This window comes from Mus pahari, chromosome 3, assembly GCF_900095145.1.
Source record: "Mus pahari chromosome 3, PAHARI_EIJ_v1.1, whole genome shotgun sequence".
NCBI lineage: Eukaryota > Metazoa > Chordata > Mammalia > Rodentia > Muridae > Mus > Mus pahari.
The window spans coordinates 57,805,275-57,826,931 of NC_034592.1; the positions used below are offsets into that span (position 1 = coordinate 57,805,275).

The window sequence follows — 21,657 nt, forward strand, 5'->3', positions numbered from 1 at the left end:
ATCATTTCCACCGGAGAAGTTTTAAAAGCATCCACATGTAATGTCACCGTAAAATATGATAAGATCACCCCCACCCCCAGCCTTTAAAGGCAGCACTCATTTCTTAGAGCTTTTCGAGTTTCCATTTCTTCTTCTGTAATTACTACCTATGTCATCAGGAATGGACTCTGAATAATTCTCCCAATTCTCTCTGGTGACTCAAAATGCCCTCCACCTTCCAGCGGTCAAACAGAGCGCAAGTTTCCTTGCAAGATGCCAGCAGCCCCTGTGATCAAGTAAGGGTTGTTTGCTCTTTGGGATCCAAATAATTACCTGTCAGCTTTTCAGGCAACGGGCAGAATCCAGAAAGGTAACGGCACAAGGATATAGGCATCTTTGCAGGACGGGTGGCTTTCCTTCCTTCCTTTTTCCATTTATCCTTTCTTTAGAAGGCAGATAAGGCGGCATTATTGATTGAGGAGTGTGCGCATTAGCTACCATGGCAACGCATGTTACTATTGGCACTGTCCAAGCCAATTAAGTTCGTTTCAGACTGCTGGTGTTCTTTCTCTGGTCTGAGAAAGCCACTCAAGTCAGAGACAGATAAGAATCTTCTGAGCACTGAGTCAGGCTTGGAATGTCCCTTCTGCTGACTTTCCGGAAAACCCTTACAGCGCGCGGTGCATCCTGGGCCTCAAACAGAGCCCTGCTCTGGGCAGGGATCTCTCCTGCTGCTTCTGCACCTGCTCTATATACTCTACAGTTAGATTCTTGGCCTCCTTTGTTTGGTTCTTTGAAAATCTCCTTTTCCAGGCTTGTTTGTTTTTTAACCAGGTCCGCGGCCCCAGGTCTCCTAGCCCTTTAGTGCCAAAGCGGCTTGTCCGTGTGGTGTGATCTCTTCATTACGCATCCATTCCTGTTCCGTCCCACACGTTCTTTGGTTCAGGGGTATTGCCCTTAAGGAATTCATACTTCATATTCATTTATTTGGAAGGGGACATGCATGGAGATAAGAGGTAGGAGATAGTTTGTGGGAACTGGTTCTTTTTCCACCATGTCTCCTGGGAATCAAACTCAGGCTTGACAGGAAAAGTGTCTTTATGTCTTGAGCCATCTCATCAGCCCTGGAACTGATACTTTAATAGATAAGGTAGACAAATTTTAAAAGGCTTTATATATAAAGGTTTTATATATGGTTTACATATAAAGGTGTTTAAAGGATTTGTGTATGGGGCTTATAAGATTATAAAATTGACATGTGAGACCTTTACATAAAACATCCTATCCCCATTCCTCGGATGCAGATCTCTGGGTTTCCCCTTCTATGACAAATAGTAAAATTCACCCAAGGAATTTTCCCACCTGTGCTTCTTAGCTGGGGTAGGTGTACCACAGATGGGATCCAGCATTGCGTCCCTCTTCACCGTCTTCTCCTCAAAGCATCTGCTCTATTACGGTGGGTTCTAAGTAAGATTGTTTTTGAAGTGTTCCACAAATTATAAAGATGGTTGAAAACTTATCGGGGTTTTCTGAGGTAAACGGTAACTACTGTGCGTTATTTCTACAGAGCTGTGAAGGTGTTAGGAGGAAGGGCATCTAATCCAGTCTTGGCTAGCATGGCTCTGGAAAATCATTCCATAAAAAGTGATTTCTGAATAAGTACAAGGTGGCATAGGGCAATTGTGTCTTCTAGGCAGAGGGCCAAGTGTGTGGAAAGCCCCTGAAGAGAGCAGAGAAAATCTAGTTCCTTCAGAGATCTGGCAAGGGTGCACAATGGAATGCGAGACAGTGGCTGATTGGCTCTGAGGGTGGTCTCTCACAACCTCGGTCACGTGGTTATATGCCAAGGGAGGGTCGTCTGTGCAAAGTGGCCTATGGCTGGAGAGCTGAGCAGAAGAGCATCCTGCAAAAGTGAGCCTTCCTGTCCCCTCCCTTTTGTCAGTTTCTCATCCTTTGAGCACTGCTCTGGATTTGGGCGGTGCCTTACAAACCCTTAAACTTCAAACCCAGGCCATGAGGCACTGTTGAACTTTAACCCTCATCACTTTCTCAGGACACAGTTTCCACAAGACCCAGCCTGAAAGACGGGAGGTGGCGTCAGGCTGACATCTGCTTTACAGCAATCGGCTGGTTCCCACCGGCTCTCCAGACTCCTAAGCCCCAGTGTTCCTGTACTAAGAACTGAACTTCCACCAGCACTGGAAATAGCGAAGCTTCCCTTCCATTAAGTGTCTTCAGTACCATGATGGTCACAGGGAGGGAAACCTGGGCCCCTTTCAGAACCAAATAGCTCAGTCCAAGATCTTTAAGAAATTACTCCTCTCCCAGGGGAGAAGTCATCATGTCCTCTACTGCTTATTATGGCCTTCAAATTGTGGAGTGTGACAAAGCAAGTTTGTGTACAGGAAACAACCGCTTCCCTTTTGCTTCAGAGGGCCTAAAAATGCTTGATCTTAGATAAGCCATAAATAATTACATAAACAATTACTCAGCCTTTGCCCTTTTCTCTCTCTCTCTTAATCCTATAATGATACTTTAGCAATAGCATCAACAACAACACCTTTCCATTTTCACAGTGAATAAAAATTGAAAGAAAAACTTAAGTCTTCTAAGCTTTGCTTTAAAAAAAAAAAAAAAAAAAAAAAAACCCTTTGATGCGAGAAGACGTTGATGCAGATTCATGCCAGCTCCTAACATGCTAGCTGTGCCTGAGCTGGCAACTGAGGACTCTCCTCTGACCATCTTCCAAGCCAAGCAGCGGCCATCTTGGGGAGTTCCACTGCTAAAGTCCATCCAGTTGTACTGGATGACGGTTTACATGCTAGCCCATAGGCACCAAGCAGGGCGTGAGATTTTCTTCCGATTATCCTACTGCTTATCAAGGCTGCACAAGTCTGGGCAGGCGCTGAGCTGGTAGAGGCCAGGGAAGATGCCATCTATGTGACTACAAAGAAGACCTCAACCCTAGTAGATTTAACCTATGGGGGAGGAATGGCCACGCTCCCGTAAGACCCCTTACCCAAGAAAGACCAGTAAATCCATTGGTTCTCTAGAATGACATTTGGTGGAATTGTACCTCAGTTTATCTTTGGAACTTTGAAAGGGATAGATAATGCCCTATGTCTCTCCTGAGGAAGAAAGGAATTTTAGTAACAAGGACAGAACTTTCCCAACTATGAGAAGTCTTTGGATTAAAACATGATGTCCAACATGAGCAGTACCTCCAATTACTTCATTTTGAATATTTAAACTTCCACATCTTCCCAGCCATACAAACCTGCTCTTGTCTTTTCTTATTTTAAAATTTTAGGTGGGCATAGTGACCCGTGCCTTTGATCAGCACTCAGGAGGCAGTGGCAGGCAGATCTCTGTCAAGGTCTACCTGGCCTACCCAATGCATTTCAGGATAGTCAGGAATATGGAGAGACGCCTTGTCTCAAAAAAACAAATATTCTTTTTTAAAAAAATATTTTAGGTTTAATTGTCCTATTTTATGTATATGAGTATTTTCCTTTGCGAGCCTATATCCCTGGAGGCCAGAAAAGGATGTTGGATCCCTTGGGACTTGAGGAATTACAGACAGCTGTGAGCTGCCATGATGGTGTTTGGAACTGAATCCAGGTCTTTTGCAAGAGCAATAAGTGTTCTTATCCACTGAGCCATCTCTCTAACCCCACACTCTGTACATCTTTTTTGTTTGTTTGTTTGTTTTGTTTTGTTTTGTTTTCTGAGACAGGGTTTCTCTGTAGAGCCCTGGCTGTCCTGGAACTCACTTTGTAGATCATACTGTCCTCGAACTCAGAAATCTGCCTGTCTCTGCCTCCCAAGTGCTGGGATTAAAGGCCTGCGCCACCACTCCCAACTACACTCTGTACATCTTTTTGTTTGTTTGTTTGTTTGTTTTTGTTTTTCAAGACAGGGTTTCTCTGTTTAGCCCTGGCTGTACTGGAACTCATTTTGTAGACCAGGTTGGCCTCGAACTCAGAAATCCATCTGCCTCTGCCTCCCAAGTGCTGGGATTAAAGGCCTGCGCCACCACTCCCAACTACACTCTGTACATCTTTTTGTTTGTTTGTTTGTTTGTTTTTGTTTTTCAAGACAGGGTTTCTCTGTTTAGCCCTGGCTGTACTGGAACTCATTTTGTAGACCAGGTTGGCCTCGAACTCAGAAATCCATCTGCCTCTGCCTCCCAAGTGCTGGGATTAAAGGCCTGCGCCACCACTCCCAACTACACTCTGTACATCTTTTTGTTTGTTTGTTTGTTTGTTTTTGTTTTTCAAGACAGGGTTTCTCTGTTTAGCCCTGGCTGTACTGGAACTCATTTTGTAGACCAGGTTGGCCTCGAACTCAGAAATCCATCTGCCTCTGCCTCCCAAGTGCTGGGATTAAAGGCGTGTGCCACCATGCCCGGCTTCACTCTGTACATCTTAAGCTGGCATATTCTACGTGGTTTTCCTGTGGGGAATAAGGACCCAAATCATGACCTGTCATTGTGAGGGATAATTATTTGCCATGTAAGTAGTGATAGATTTTGACAGCGTTTGGGGAAAAGGGGAGAGTGAAGTAGAAACTTCTAGAAACACAGTTGTGTCATGTGATGTGTTTCAGGAAGCTGACTCGTGAGAGAGCAGGTAATGTTTGCTGGAGCAGATGCTTGTGGGGACACATGTCCCCACAAACCGTTAGAGGACACTCTTGCATTAGTTCACCTTGCCATGCTTTGCTGGCCTTTTCTGATCTTCGCTTGTTGTGACTTTATAGAGAGAAAAGCACCAGGCCTGTGCCAATCTGGCAGAGCCTCACTGTTTCTTCCGGATCGAGCCACTGCTATTGACTTATGTTTAAAATTGCCCCAAAGAACTACTTCTAAACAGGTCCACATTCCCCATTTCCTGTTAACCTCTCTTCTCCCTACCTTTGGTTGGTGGGCTAGAAGGGAGATTGAAGCATTTAAGAACCCTTAGTTCTAATAAACTTCATAAATTAGGTTTTGAAAAATATAAACCTACAAAGGGAGTCATTTTTTTTCCACAGAGAATAATAGACATTACCATTAAAAGAAAATTTCTGGATTAGAATAACCCAGTATAGTTGCTTTAATATTTAGTATCATTATTTCATACCTTTATGCTATTTATAACCACAGAAATACACATTTGTAATTTGAATGTTATGATACTTTCAAATGTGCTGTGGTAGTAAAGCTTATTTTACACATGTATCAAGGTATAAAGTTCAATTCTGGAGAGCCCCCATGAACCTGTACCTTTTGTTCAGCTAGGCTTAGACACCTCATAATAGTAAAGTCTACAGTATATGTCCCATCTCTGAGATGCTTCTGTGTTCGTTCATTAATTACTCCTTCATCGGCTTACATTATTGAACACCTACAAAGGGCTAAGCTATCGTATGAGGAATGAGAAAGTCAGGATGAAAAGGGCAGGTCTTCACTCTCTGGGAAGAGGGGAACCAGTAAAATGGAATGTCCGATGAGCTCTGACACAGGTGTGGCCAAGGTGCCGGGGAGTAGCAACAGACAGAGGAGGTCCATACAGAGCGACAGAAACCTGCTCTCCAGGGTTCTCCTAAATTGTAAGAAGGATCATGAAAGCCGGGCGTGGTGGTGCATGCCTTTAATCCCAGCACTCAGGAGGCAGAGGCAGGCGGATTTCTGAGTTTGAGGCCAGCCTGGTCTACAGAGTGAGTTCCAGGACAGCCAGGGCTACACAGAGAAACCCTGTCTCGAAAATCCAAAAAAAAAAAAAAAAAGAGGATCATGAAAAAAGCAAGCGTCAGAAGGCTTCCATTTGGCTGTGTCCAGCTGCTAGGTTTCTGTTCTGGGAAATTCCCTTCAATTGTTCTCTCCTGTACTAAATAGAAATAAGAAGAAGACCTGGTTATCCGTCTAACAAAATGAGCTAATGAGCAGGAAGTGTGAGTGCACACACATGCAGTCACGTGGTAGAAGGAGAGAACCACTCCAGAAATTGTCCTCTGATTCCAATGGAAGTGCTGTGCTCCTCCCTACATAAATAAATGTAAACCGAATTGTTAATTGCTATAATGGCCAATAAAGGAAGCTCTGACTCTCCCCTGGGAGTCTTTACAACAAGAGCAGTGCTACCTTATAATTCTCAGTGCAGCATATACAAAACAGAGCCCAAGTATAAGGAATACATGGAACAGAGTGTGATGGTGCATGCCTTAAACCCAGCACTTGGGAGGCAGAGGCAAGTGGATCTCTGTAAGTTCAAGACTAGTCTGGTCTACAAAGTGAGTGCTGGGACAACTAAGGGCTACACAGAGAAACCCTCTCTCAAAAAACCAAACTAAAACGAAAATGAAAAAAGAAAAATAGGAAGGAAGGAAGGAAGGAAGGAAGGAAGGAAGGAAGGAAGGAAGGAAGGAAGGAAGCCAGAGAGAGATAGATGATGTTTGGTACAGCTTGAAAACATTTCTTCAGGGGAAAACAGAATCCCACTCACCCTCTGGATACAATAGATAGATGGAAAAAGACATCCATTGGCTTCTTAAGGCCTGCATAGTTTCTTGATTCTTTGTAACTTTGGTTTTTTCACTGGCATATCTGCATGAAAGCCATTTGCTTTAGGGCTAACAACCGTGTTCTCATAAACACTTAAGTGCTCCATTCTTGGTATGGTCAACAGTTCCATCCTAGTGCTGTTTAGAGTGTCATAAAGGCCGAGTGGACATCCAAGTGACCCACATCTAGAAGTTAAATGTATCTTTACATCAGAAGAATGTGGCTTAGGGATTCTTGGTGCATGCTTGGCAGGAAACCTGGAACATTGAAACATAAGGATAACACTTAACTTAGTTATTTTCCAGAGCCTAGAAAGTGAGCAGACCCTTCAAAATGGCCAGGTACAGACCTTGGACAAGAAGACAAGGAGTGGTCTCCCCAACTAGCCTGGCCTGCTGCAACTGTTCTGGAATGATCCCGAGTAGACACTATGCATTAAACCTAGTTTCCATTCCCCCAAAGAGATGAGAGTTTGCAATTGAGTACGAAGAGCTGTGTTGGGCTTGTCAACTGGCTGTCAGTCCTGGCAGTACTGTCGCTTCTGTCCTTTGGATGTGGGAAGTAGAATCCAGGCCTAGAAAATACACCGATAGGTGTTGTGGTTTCCAATGGTAATACCTGGGTCAGACCCATTCCTGAAATGGCACTGTGGTTTCTTTGATTGATTTCCCATCTGGTGATACCCCAGCTTGGAGCATGTACTGCTTTTTTCCAACTTTCTTCATTGGAGAGTGTGTGTCTTTGTGTGTAGCCAGTGGGGAACATGGCAGGCGTAGGAGGGAGTTTCTGTTGTAACTGTCTATTTTTAGTGGCTCATAAACTTAGTATTCCTTGGCCTGAAGCTGCACACACTTAGGATCAGCCAAAGGGGAAGTTTCTTAGGAAAGTTTGAGCAAAATGCTCTTCATGATTGCTTGAGCTGGTGAAGGGAGACAGAAAAAGTGGACTTGGGAAAAACAGCTCTGTAACTTTGGGTCAGTGTTTGAACCGACTTCTGGAATCACACCACAGATCTTTTACCAGAGCCATTAGACGATAAGCCATGAGACCAAGTGTGTAAGATAGATACCCTTAGTAGGTTACCTTCTAGTCCCAGGAAAGCGACATCACCGAGACCCTATGTGATGGTTGATAACTGAGCTCTCAACCCCCTACCCTGTGATCAAAACTGGTTCAAACTCAAGCAGCTATGGGGCTAGTCAGACGACTCTTACTAATAGTGTGCCCTCAGACAGAGCTATCCCTTTCCCTTTCCCAGGGATTCTGTTGACTTTTCTATCAAATGAAGCAATGTTTTTTTGTTTCTTTGTTTGTTTGTTTTTAACTCACATTCAGATTATAGAAGAGCATTTCTTCTTAAGATGAAAGTACTTGAATAATTAGGAGAACCCATGTTCCTGTTTTATAGACATTGCTGGCAAGCAGTTCTGGAGACCAAAGCACAGGCTCCTCCTGAAGCCCTTATGTGGGAGAATTAAAAAATTGGAATTTGAGAGTGTAATATATGGAGGAGCTCTAGTTTCTAAAGGCTGGTGGTGCAGGAACCATCTAAAATAAAAATGATGAAAATGGCTGAGAGTCCACATAGCTTCCCAGATGTGAAGCTGTGCATCTATCCATGCAAAGGAAAAGCCAAGTTGAGACCTTCCTTCTGTACATGAACTATAAACACCATTTGTTTACTTATTCATCTATTTATTTCTTCAACTAGTATGTATTGAATACCCACAACTTGACATGTTTCCTCCTTGGAATGCAAAAGGAAATGACCAGGGAAAGGCAAAGGTGAGATAAGAACTCAGTAGGCTGTCTTTTCACAGGAGAACCTAAGACATGGACAAGCAGAGTGTCCCGATTGGATGCCAGGTCTGTACCGGACAGCGGGCAGCATGCCATCCTTCCTACACCAACTTACTTCCCCACTCTGTCCTCCATTCCCCCGGGAAGCTCAGAGTTCCCACACGTCCTCAGCCAGGAAGGTCAGGGTGGACACATCTGTGTGTGGCAGGGTGTGACTGATAAGCACCAGCCGCAGGACCCTACTTGGCCCAAAGCAAAATCTCTTGCGTATCAGCTCCAGCAGCAAAACCACAGACTGTCCCTGAAACTGACTGGAGCCAGCTCTTGAGGAGAAGGAGTAAAGAGAAGAGTGACGAGGTTTCTTGGCAACCAGGTTCCGCAGACCTGATGTCAGGAGCAGTGCCTCCAGAAGCTGTGGAGGAGAGAGGCTTGACCCAAGAGGGGGGATAACTATTCCTCCTTCTTTTGAAAATTATAATTATGAACACATATTAGTTATACACATGAGTGGGACTTTCTCACAAACACACATGCTGCACACATTGCTCACTGTTATTCCCTATGTACACATGTGTCACACATGAGTCATGCCCTTCCTCTTCCCAACCCTCTTCCTTCCCATCCCTTCCCAGCCTCCCTTTCCCATTTCCTGATAATCTCTCTTCTACTTTCAGGTCATTCTTTTTGAGGGTGGAAGAAATACCCATACTTTCACTAAACAGAAGAAACACTAACAAAATGTTGGTATGTGTGTATACACACATATACACACACACACACACACACACACACACACACACACACATATATATATATATATATATATATTACATATTAGAATTCCTATTTTTAAGAAACTCCAAGGTTGTGCCCAAGCCACTGGTCTTACTTTCATCTCCCCCAGGGGAAGAAAGTCATCATGAAACAAGCTGGACCAAAGATAACATCTCAGTGTAGAGCAAGGACATGCCCCTGGGAGCTATCAGATCCTTTTTCTGTCTACCTCCATCCCAGTGGAGGATGCAGGTTTTTAAACAAGAATCCAGAAAGAACAGGTCTATCCTCTCTACTCAGTAAAGTGTAGTTCAGAGCCACCATAATGATTCTGCTCATGGGGGACTGGTCTAAAATGCAACAGACCATGGGAGAAGTGGAACAAAAGGCGTTGACTGTGGTTAAGGTCCTGCTGCTCGTGGTGTCTAAGGGCAGCTCTACCTGGCCCATCTGGTGTTTTTTCTTTTGGAAAAGCAAATGACCCTTCATTGCTTACACCATTGGTTCTCAACCCAGTAGCCCATTAAAGTCTGATACTGGCGGAGACTTTGGATCGGTCTAAGGTGGGGCTGCACTCGGGTCACTTTTAGAGGTCCTCGGGTGAGCCGAATGTGTCACTGAGGTGGACACCTTCTCACTTAAGCTCATTCAAGCTAGCAGTCCATCACTGGGCACTTAGGAGGCCATAGGGCTTTCTCAGGAACCATTCACATAGGAAAGAGGCCGCCTGAATGGGAAGGCTGACATGGAGAAAAGTCGGAAGACAATGCTCAAGCTTCAGCGACCTTTCTGCTCCCAACACTCTGCCATCTCTGAATTATGGGTAGGGCTCTGTCTTGTTTCAGTTTTTAATTGTTGTCAAGGGGTTAGTTCTTACTCCAGATTATATGTTCTCTATATGCAGGGCTCGTTCAGTTACCTTTCATCACCTTCAAAGTACCAGCCACTGCGCATGCGTCTGCTAGCATTCCCCGCTCCCCGCCCCAGCACAAGTGATGGACGGGCTTTCAAGCCTGTGTCACAGTGGCTTGGCCTCATCCTTCAGATATGTCTTTGCTCCTTCCTCCCTGCGAATGAGGAATCTTTAAGGCAACTTACTAGGTTCTCAGTGTGTGTTTTGGGGGAGGGGAGGTAGGGGAAGCTCTACCAACTGTTTATTTTATAGTTCAGACCTACTTCTTAGTCAAAGGATGGGCGGAATGTACCAAGAGTGGAGGATCAAGGAGTTTATGAACTCTCTTGCCACTTCAGGTTTAACAGCTTGTTCTCATGAAAGAGAATGTTTTGGGGTGCTTTTTTTTTTTTTTTTTTTTTTTTTTTTTTTTTCTTCACGTTCAGGCCCTTTTCTCAGAAATGCAGTTGCCCGTGGAAAACTGCCACTCCCTCACAAGTTCTTAACAGCTGTCAGCCCCAGAGCAAGTAATTACCCTCAGCCTTCTTGCTGAATTCCAGTGATAGTCCCTGCCAGGGGCAGGGAACAGATGCAACTCGAAGCACCAGGAGTTGACTGAGCCTCCAGGAGCTCTCTGGATGGTATCCTCTCCCTGTCTCTCAGGTCTGATTCCAGGCAGACCTTTGGCAGTGTGTGAGGCATCCTTCAGGGTAGGTAGAGGCAGATCAATAGAGCCCAGCAGAGAAACTTAAGCACAATAAGAGGCTGAGCTGATGACCATTTGCTTTGTCAAGAGAAGTAAGTACCTGGAAGTTCAGTAACGAACAGAAAAATCTGCTCAAGTATAAACTGCTTTCATTCTTTTTATGCATGTCTGGGGTGAGAACTTTGGCATATGTAAGAGGCTCATGACAACCAAGGAATCCAGAGACGGACTATGGTCTGCAAGATCTTATGACGCCACTTCATATAACCTGGGAAAAGTCAGGCGACTTGTCTAGGCCCTTAGGTTTCCATTGCTGGATACCTACCTTCCTCTAACAACATTTTTACATTCCATCAAATTATTCATTAGAGAATGTTGGTAACCCTCAAATAATGTTATGTAGGGAACTAATTACAGTGACTGGAAAGACTGGGAGGGGCAATTTCCAAGGGACTTGAACCTACACTGATGCGGATTCTTTTATTTCATGGAGATTTGGCAGGAAAAAAGGGCTAATGGTGAAGAACTATCACTACCTGCTAAGTGTAAGCTTGGCATATGAAACGACTTTCCCTTTGGCTTAGTGATATGAAGAATCCATTCCCTAACTCACTGGGGATTTTCAGGTGTCCTCTGTTCCCGCCCTCTCCCCTGCACATGGTATAATCCCAAGGTCATTTCTCTCTGCAGGCATGGAAAGGACACAGGTGTAGGGACAGGGATGGGCCAGTCAAGCCCAGAAGGTGTTTACTGTACCAGCTGAGAGGGCGGGAGGTAAGTAGAGGGCATTGCCTGGCTAGGGTGCCCCTCCAGGGCTATTCCAGAGAGAAGGCATCCAGACATGCATCCCAGCTGGTCTGAATCTGTTTCCTCAGTGATTGATTTTGCCATCTGACTCCAGAGGCCTTGCATGCCAGGGGTAATAGAGATGTCTTTCAAGAGTGTGCTAATCCCACTTCCTGGAAGGGTTTCCAAATACCCCTCTTCACATTCGTACACTTGGCTCTACATCTTTGTGTTGATAGTCTGAAAACATCCTTCAGTGTTACAATGACACGGGCTTCTGTGTTTTTCTAGAATGTGAAGGATCTAGAAACCATGGTTTTCATACACTTTGATTCCATGGTGTTACTACTGGTGCTTGCCTCTCTGGTGCCATGTGCCATAATGTAGACATTAATGATTTCTTTTCATTGTAAGATTATAACTACATCCTTTTGCCCTTCTCTTTCCTCCCTACAAATCATCCCATATTCCCTCCTTGCTTTCAATTCATGACTGCTTTTTCATCAATTGTTGTTTTACACAAACACACACACACACACACACACACACACACACACAACCAAATGGTCAGCCCTTAAAAAAAGTAATAATATATAGACTGAATAGGTTTTAATTTTGTAAATAGTATATATATTAAAAATTATTCTATTTTTAGTTATGTATATGTATGTGCAGGTGTGTGTAGGTACCTGTGGAAGCAGAAGAGTGTGTTGGATTCCTTTGGCTAGAGTTACAGGTTGTTATAACATCTGACATAGGTGATGGGAACCAGCTTAGGTTCTCTGAAAACAGCAATACTCACTCTTCACTGCTGAGCCATCTGTCCCCATAATATAGTTTAATGGCGCGTAGCCCCTACCTTCCAATGGTTCAACTGTCAGTGGTTCTGACCTTCAATTCCAAGATAGTATGAAAGCATACTCATACCATTCTATTTTTACTGTTAATTAAGTATTTAATAAATTACATTAAATATTCAAAACTTTATCATTAAATGGACCTTCTGTGGCATCTTAGGGTTTCCATTGCTGTGAACAGACACTATGGCCAAGGTAGCTCTTATAAATGACAACATTTAATTGGGGCAGCTTACAGGTTCAGGGGTTCAGTCCATTATCATCAAGGTAGGAACATGGCAGCATTCAGGCAGGCATAGAGCTGAGAGTTCTCCCTCTTCATCTGAAGGCCACTAGGAGAAGACTGGCTTCCAGGCATCTAGGAGGAACGTCTTAAAGCCCACACCCACTGTACTGTGTAGTTCCTACTACCCCACTTTAAGCTCTGGGTGGACTGTGCTACCTACCATCCCTGCCCAGTTTCCCTCAGATCCTTGGATGAAACACACACACACACACACACACACACACACACACACACACACACACACTAGCTTATCTTTGATATGATTTAGCTCAATGGTAGGGCTCTTCTAAGCCTCTCTTGACTAGTCTGTCCTTCTCTTCACTTCCAGCTCAGCACTCTAACTCTGCCGTCAGCACATTGCTCAGTTACCTGTAGTCCAGTTCAGCAGTCTCTCTCTGCCTTCAGCTTACTTGCATTTCTGATTTCCTGCCTGCTACCCCAGGCCCAGCCGTGGGAGTGGCCAATGGCCATTCTGCCCTAAATCTCACACTGTTGGTGGTTCTTTCTCTTTCTGAAGTGTGGCAATCCTCTTCTCCCTTGTGGCTGCTAGCCTGCCTGGGGGAAAACTGGAAGTCCCACCTATTCTGCTCAGCTCATTGGCTGCTAGCATCTTTACTGATCGATCAAGAACACACTGGGGAACAGGACCTTCAGTGTTCACATGCAGATTTCCGATCAAAGCATCAGAACCATTCCCAACAGCCCACAATGACACACTCCCTCCAACAAGGCCACACCTCCTAATCGTGCCACCCTCTGGGCCAAGCATATTCAAACCACCACATGTGGGATAATTTTGTCCAACCTAATGTTCTAGTGTTCTGAGGACACTAAGCTAGGGAAGTCTAAACTATGGTTCTAATGGGTTAAGAGTATTGGATGCAGTTTTGACTCATTGATGATTTTACTGGCACACAGCCCCCTCATACGTGGAGGATCATCTGTTTGTGTTTGGGTACTTCTCACTTAGTAACTATCAGAAGGGCCAGAACAGAGCGGCGCTCAAGCTCATGCACTTGGCAATTAACCGTGTGAAGTTCTGAATGTGCTGCAGGGGTTTCTGGATGGCTGCTTGCAGGAACTACATCACAGACTTTTAGTCATTTCCAGGAAAAGGGAGACCTGAAGGTCACCATGTAAAGAGCCAATAGGTATTAAAAGAGCACTAAGGGAAGAAACACTTGACTCCATCTTTAGATCTTTAGTGCTGGAGCTAACTTTCGTTGCTGAATAACAGTTTTGATTAAAATAGTTTTGTGTCTTACAAATAAGGTTTCAAAGTCTTCTGTGTTGAAGTAATCCTACGATGCTTAAACTGCTTAAGCCACGTTCACTATCTACCTATAAATATATAATAAAAAATAAGTTCTATGATAAATAGAGTATACATAAATACTCTAACTTTTTGAAGTGTATTATTTAAGACAGAGCTATGTTGTTTTGTTTTGTTTTTTTGATGAGTTAACGCACACGTGTTATATGATGTAGTCCATGAAGGATAGCATTTTTATTTTTCCTCAGCGATTACCATGTGGCATTCACCATACATCACAGAAAATTCCAAGAAGCTCTCGACTTTCTAAATCAACTGCAAATAAAAACCAACTTAAGAAAACTTACCTGGTTAAATATACAGAAAATTTTTCTTGGACCTAAAAAAACTTTTTATTTGTAGTCTTTTCTTTTAAACTGCTAGTAATACTTTATTTAGTTGCTTCTGTTTGTAATTGAAGTCCTGGGAATTCAGAATTAATGTCCTTGCCTATGGGTTTCTTGTACACACCAGGAATAGTCTCAACCTTCTGTGCAATGTTGTCCCATGGTACTCTGGCTAAACCAACCTTTATGGGCTGCTGACACCCTCTTACCCACAATTTCACTTGGGAAGACCACATCCTGAAGGATGGGGTCATGTACTGCAGTCAGGGTACGGCCTTCTGGGGGCGTGTTTGCCTATCTTTCGTATGGCTTTTTCAAACTGGCTTAGGTAGAAATCTCCTCAGAGCAGTCAAGACTCCATGCTTCCCAATGAACTTTTTCTCCAGTTCCCACACTAACTGGACAGATTTTTTCTGGAAAGATTCCAGTTGGTACAAAACTTGTGATAGCTTTCAGACCACCACCAGCTTCAATTTCCTTGGCTGCAGTGGTGCTGAGTTCCCGCCAGCTTTGTTTTGCAGTCTTTAAGTAATTCCTTGATCTATCAAGGCAAGAACTAAGGGCTGGAGAGATGACTCAGTAAATAAAGATGCCTCCCACCAGGCCCCATGACCTTAGTTCCATCCTCAGAACTTTTCAATACAGATCATGTAACCGTGCCCAGCGTAGGACCAGTAAGGGTGTAGGATTCCTGCCTGCTGCCCTAAAGTGGGTAAATGCCTTGAATCCTTCTCACCTTCGTTCATACTTGTAATTGATTGTGGACCTGCATGTCTGGAGATGTGTTCTTCCTGCAGGCAGCTGTCTTCCTGCCTAGGGACGACCTGGCCACTCACATCTCCCGGCTCACAGTTCTCTGCAAGTGGATCTATCCATGTCTGCCTCCCTCAGAACCATGAGCTTCTTCATGTTGGATATTGCTTTGCTGTTTCTTCTGAACACTAAGCAGGTGTCTAGCCTGGACTTGCTCAATAAATGTTTCTGGAATAAAAGAAGAAATTGGGCAATGTTTTTGGCTCAGGTAAAAATATTTCTGAGAGACACTTTTTTTTTGTACAGTGTTTTTGTTAGCATGAACTTTGTGCCAGAAATTCCTTAATAGGCTACAACTGAGTGCTTTATGTACAAGCTAACTCGCCCCTGTCTTACAATATTTCTGTTTGTGAGAGTTCAGTGTATATATATATATATATATATATATATATATATATATATATATGAATGAGATCTGGCCATACAAGGAAGTCTTTAGTAATCAAGTAAAATGCCAGTCACTTAAAACCATTATTTTAGTAGCTGAAAGCTTTTGCTGACTTAATAGGGGAACTTTTGGAAAGACTTCAGCCAAAGCAAAAATGGGAATTAGCTCAAATAACAGGGGAGTCCAGGAGCCCTTCATTTTTCACAGACAGAGACAATGGTTGCTAGGGCATTGCAAGTCAGGTAAAGAAGAATGCCCCTGTACAACTCCACCAGGAGGTCCTGAGGAGAAAAAACTGTGGCTATCTTCACATATCACTCCTGCGGGGGCCTGCTTCTGATAAGCCCCAGTGTATGTGACCTGGGTGCTCCCTAGGGGTGTGTGGTCAAGGAATGACACATCCCAAGGATATGTCTGGGACTTTTAAATCACTAAGTATCTCCTTGTGCTGATATCTCTGCCTGAAATCCGTGTGTGTGTGTGTGTGTGTGTGTGTGTGTGTGTGTGTTGCTGTGAATGCATCACAAGGCTGAAGGGAATGGGGAAATCTCCAGTAGTCACCATCCCACACAGGTGGCATGCAAAAGGAAAGAAAGAGACACAGTCCAGTGTGTTTTGTGCTTATTCCTTGAAAGAAACGCTCCCTTGAGGAAGACAGCAGCAAGCTCCAGGATGAAGGGGACCGTCAGCTCCCTATGATGCTGCCCTGGTCACATCTGCAGTCAGCCTCACTAGCTCATCTTTATGCACCACTCACAAGAGCAGTGTTGGAGTGGTTTGTTGTTTGGTTTGTAGCAAATCTTTCCTGAGGCAATCTTACTTCTTACCCTCTATCCTTGGCTTGCTTTTCCTTGCTTACTTGGAGAGCGTTTCCAGTCTCTCCCTTTTCATCCTTGGCTCCCTAGTTGGGTTTTCATCCCAGGGTGTGTCTTGGGTTCCTGGTTAGTAACAGCATCTCTTTCTCTCTCTGTGTCTGTTTGTCTGTCTCTGTCTCTCTCTCTGTCTCTCTCTCTCTGTCTCTCTCTCTCTGTCTCTCTCTCTCTGTCTCTCTGTCTCTCTGTCTCTCTCTCTCTCTCTCTCTCTCTCTCTCTCTCTCTGTATGTGATTTTAGTTGTGGCTATCTTTGCACATCACTCCTGTGGGGCCTGCTTCTGATAAGCCCCAGTGTACATGACCTGGGTGCTCCCTAGGGGTGTGTGGTCAAGGAATGACACATCCCAGGATGTGTCTGGGAATCTCAAGTCACCAAGTATCTCCTTGTGCTGATATCTCTGCCTGAAATGCCTTTCTTTTGCCGGGTTACACATGTCCTCAAGTGTCTACTCAGGCTTCACTTCCTCCAGGAAGCTCTCTGTTGTCCACACTGGCGTGGATATAGTACAGCCATTTAGGGGTCTGTGTAAACTGTGGGGGTCAGGTTCAGCTGGGCAGTGGACAGTCTTGAATGTTACATGTACTTTGAACCCAGACTCTGAGCCCCACTGTGCTCATATGAACCCCAGTTGGCCATTGCAATGTTTTCTATGACATGCCTGTTTGCTTTTTTGGCTAACCTTGTAATTAGGAAACTTCTGGAAAGCAGGGGTCTTTTCAGCTCTGTTCCTAGTGTCTGGAACATACATAGAGCATCTCTAAGAAGTGCTTAAGGAATGCTCCAACCCTGGACTCAGTGTCTCTTATCCTCAGGTCCCTGTTGCCCTTGGCACACATATCTTTCAATGCCCCATTTTCATCTGTGGATATGTGTCACTTCCTCTTTACACTGTCAAGTTCCTGTGGTAACTGACTGTGCCTTTATTAATTTCTGTTACCAGTAATTTTAGTTACTGCATACTGCAGTAGGTGGTCACTAAGTGTTAAAAATAAAAGATCTGTAAATTTACCTCTCTTTAAGAGATGAATGGAAGATTGTTACCCTGCTGTTTGTTTGTGTCTCCTGAAGAGCCTGGTTCCTTTAATAGTAATTAAAGCCACGTGACTTTTGTCAACACTTGGCTTGGATGTTCCTTAAATATCCTTGGGTTACAGATGATTGAATAGCACAACTAGACTTCCTGCTCTTAAGATTAGTAGTACAAACCCAGAGTCAATGAACACAGTCTGGGGGTTCCCTGTGTTTCACAGTCCTCTTGTCCTGCGTTATGTCTTTGCTGGAGAGTGGAAGGAGACTTTGAGCCAAAACCTCAGAGTGGTGATACAAGTGAGTGAGGTTAGTGTTTGGTCCAGGAGTAGGGATAAGGTGGCATCAGGTCTGCCCTGGTAGGGAAGAGTCAGAAATGGAATCCAAGAAGAGGAACCCGAAGAAAAACCGCCTGCCTCAGAAGGGGGTGCTAGAGAGGTCACCTCAGGCCACATATGCATCATCAGCATCAGAGGACTGATGGAGAGACGTCCTTGGCTGTCCCTGGCCTGCCTTTGTAGGACGAGATGAAGGAGGATGCTTCCCTGTTCTCAACAGTGGAGACTCTTCCTCACTCGGAACGAGGCTGAATCCATTTCAATGAATCTGGTTAAACGTATCACGTGCAATGCAGCTAAAAGAGCCCAGGAGAGGCTTTAGATACGTGGCAACCGTTCCTGCCCGTGGTGTGGCTAGCATTCATAACCTGGCCAGTTATAAAGACTGGGTTGAACCCAAGCAAGGAAGAAGTGGGTCCAGGCCTCTACTTATTTCTCCAGTCCGGTAGATTTAGGAGAAGCTGTTAAGTATGGAGAAACCAGACCCAAGCCACCTTCCTCTCAGAAGGGGAGGCTTTTATTTCCAGCCAGCTTACGTCAGTGTAGAAGATGAGGCTCTGATAAAACAATGTCTTTATTTCCTATGTATATTTCTTTGTTCCTAAAAGAGCACTAATGTGTTTTCATGTCGTGTTCAAAGAAGAGATTGTCCTGGAGAAACCGCAGCTCCCTTGGAAGGGCAAGCAGGACACGAAACCCTCCCACCGACCGACTGCTCTCTCTGCTAAGCCAAGAGCGGGGCTTCCTGAGCCAGGGCAAGCTCTCTGCATCAGGTGGATTTTGATTAGAGCAGTTTCTATTCAAAGAATGTGCACACACGCTCAACCAAAGTCAGTGAAGTCAGGGGAGGAAAACCGAAGTGAAAATGTAACCAAGAGCCTGTAACCTGGAAGAGCAATGTAATTCTCAGTTTTTTTTGTTTGTTTGTTTATTTAAAATATTTGTGTACGCAGTATCACTTTTTGGCCAAAATGTGAAATGCGTTGCACATCGTTCCCAATGTCTGCCTCTCTGATGCTCCTCACCTGCACCATACGGCTTATTTTTCTTACATTTAAATTAGCGTGCAGTCTGAGGGCCTAAGAGAACACAAAGTTATCTACAATGGGAATGGGGCATTAATGGGATTCCCCTCTCTTCTCCCCACTCCTAACAAGTGCCTCAGTCCAGGCATTTCCATGCCGTTTGCTGGCGTATAAATATAACCCCACATTCTTTTATGAAAGGCATAAATGCAATAAAATAGTTGCTTTGGTTTTTTTTCTGGAGGCAGAAGGAGAAAAAAATGTCAAGCTCTCATTGTCCAGTGTTCCTAACAGGCCCCTTTTGTGTGGCTGGTATGACTTTCCCCGCACAAAGTTCTTAAGTGCAGATAATAGCTTAAAAGGCTATCTGAACTCATTCTGTTATGTAGATGAAAGAAAGTCTTTAAAATTAATCTATGGCATCTCAAAAAAAAAAAAAAAAAAAAAAGGCAAGCATCCAGCAAGCATCCGACTTATTTCCTTGGCCAAAACAGTGAGCAAAGGGGACAAAAATGCCTTCGTTCCCGGGTTCCAAAAACCAAGCTTGGTGGCACCAGCAGTGGTCAGTGACCAGATTCTTCCTTCTGCCCCGTCACTGTTTGGAGATGGGCACAGCCCACTGTCACTTGATGTTATCAGGGCGTCCGACAAAGCCAATACCACGTGAAGCTTGACAGCCGGCTCCATTCCTGTTTTGTAACACATTATTTTATGTGATACAAATGTTTAATATTTAAAATAATGACTTCTTTAAAAAATAGAAGTCTGTTAGAAGATTGCCTAAACCAAGGGAAGCAACCGAGAAACTCCGTGTGTCAAAGTAAGATGAATGTCCTGGGATACGGTCAGGTTTGTCATCCCAAGGTGGCAGCTTTACCAATTTGTATCATGACAAACATTCCATTAAAAAATGAATGTGTGCAGGGCATGGTGGCGCATGCCTCTAATCCCAGCACTTGGGAGGCAGAGGCAGGCAGATTTTGGATTTCTGAGTTTGAGGCCAGCCTGGTCTACAGAGTGAGTTCCAGGACAGCCAGGGCTACACTGAGAAACCCTGTCTCAGAAAACCAAAAAAAAAAAAAAAAAAAAGCAAATGTTACCAAAATAAGATAAGTGAGTTAAAAACTTTCTGAACAGATGACATTATTTAAATTGGTTTTGTCCACTAAAGGTATTCAAATGAAAAGCACTATAAAGTAGCCAGTTAATGGCATGAATAAGCAGCCGAGATCAGTTATGTAAGTCAATACTGTTTCTATATGAAGAAATGAAGTATACTAAAATAAAGATTAGTCCATAGAATTTCTCTCTGTGTCTGTCCATCTGTCTGTCTGTCTGTCTATCTCCCCTCCCCATACTTATTTAGTGCTATGCCCCAATTCGATAGAGTCGTACTGATTGCCAGGCCCTGATGATTCTAGCCTCATGAAAGGGATTATCTGCCTTAGAAAAGAGAGCTCCTAGTCCCTTCTGCTATGTGAGAAGGCACTGCCTGTAAGCACCAAGATCTTACCACATGGTGGACCTGAGATGCCTAGGTCTTGAATTCCCTTTTGCTTGTTGTTGTGTTTGCTTGGTTTGGTTTTTTTTTTCGAGAAAGTGTCTCTGTGTAGCCTTGGCTGTCCTACTCACAATGAAGACCAGGCTGGCCTCGAACTCACAGAGATCTGCCTGCCTCTGCCTCCTGAGTGCTGGAACTAAAGGTGTGTGCCACCATGCCCAGCCAGTTTGCAGTACTTTTGTTTCAGTGCTCTAAGACTACAACTAAACAAGACTTGGCCGTGCCAAGCCTAGATGTACCATTGTAAAAGCAATTGTTTATTATTGCTACTTATCTTGGTTTTGGGGGTGTGTGTTGTGTGTCTACCATAGCAAATTTAAGTACATGGAAAACCGTATACTATGTTTTCACTTGTTTTACTTTGTTTTCAATGCCCCAGTATTGTCTTTTTTAAAAATACTTACTTGCTTTTATGTGTATGAGTGTTTTACCTGCATGCATGTCTGTGCAGCACATGCACACTCCATGCACATGTTCTCTGGAAGAACACCCGGGCTCTTCACTGCCGAGCCATCTCACCAGCCCCTCAACATGGCATTCTTACAGAAATAGACTGATTGAATGCTACCCCTGACATGTGCACTGTGCCTACAATGTAAACAGCTGGTATATAATGTTTGATGAATAAGTAAATGAGTATTTGGGAAAAATGTGCATTAAAAAGAAAACCAATATTAGGAAAATCTATAAGCTTTAAATCTCTACTTAAAACTCATCAAAGGAGTCTCAGAAAGACAAATACAGCATGTTCAGCCCAAACGCAGATCCCCATTTCTAATTGTTTCATATGTGTAATTTATGTGGGCGTGAATGTGAATGGAAGCCAAGAAACTAGAACAGGGCCTATGAGATAGGGGGAAAGAATCTTAAAGAGAGACGGTTGGGGAGGATAATAGAACACATGTGATATAAAAATAATGGAACAGAGAATGCTGGGAGGCCCATGGGAGTGATGAGGGATGGTGGCCAGCCAGATTGGTGGGAATCAACCAAAATGCCCAACCACCAAACTAGTTTGCAACTAACCCCATGAGGAAACCCGTTACTGTGTTTACTAATTAAAAATAAATTTTACATGACTGAGGGGAAAGCTTAGAGGCTAAAGCACTTGGCAAGGGTGAGGACTGAGTTCAGATCCCCAGAACCCACGTAAAATCTTGGGTGGGCTTGGCAGCCTTCTTATAATCACAGCTTCCAAGGCAGAGGCAGTGGGTCCCCAGAACAAGCTGGCTATACTATCCATGTCCATATGAGAAGTGTGGGCTTGGGAGACTTTGCCTTAAAGAGTAAGCTGGGAGAGTATACAAGAGGATTCCTGGCATCATCCTTGGGTTGCCACATTCGGGCAC

The 21,657-nt window shown here is 44.0% G+C and overlaps 1 long non-coding RNA gene across 1 annotated transcript; it reads left to right on the forward strand.

The window, feature by feature from the left end:
• The first annotated feature begins 226 nt into the window (after positions 1-226).
• On the forward strand, positions 227-13,997 carry LOC110317563. Its single transcript, XR_002380331.1, has 3 exons — positions 227-349; positions 10,436-12,258; positions 13,142-13,997. It is a non-coding gene; the product is annotated as an uncharacterized LOC110317563 (long non-coding RNA).
• Positions 13,998-21,657: the final 7,660 nt, after the last annotated feature.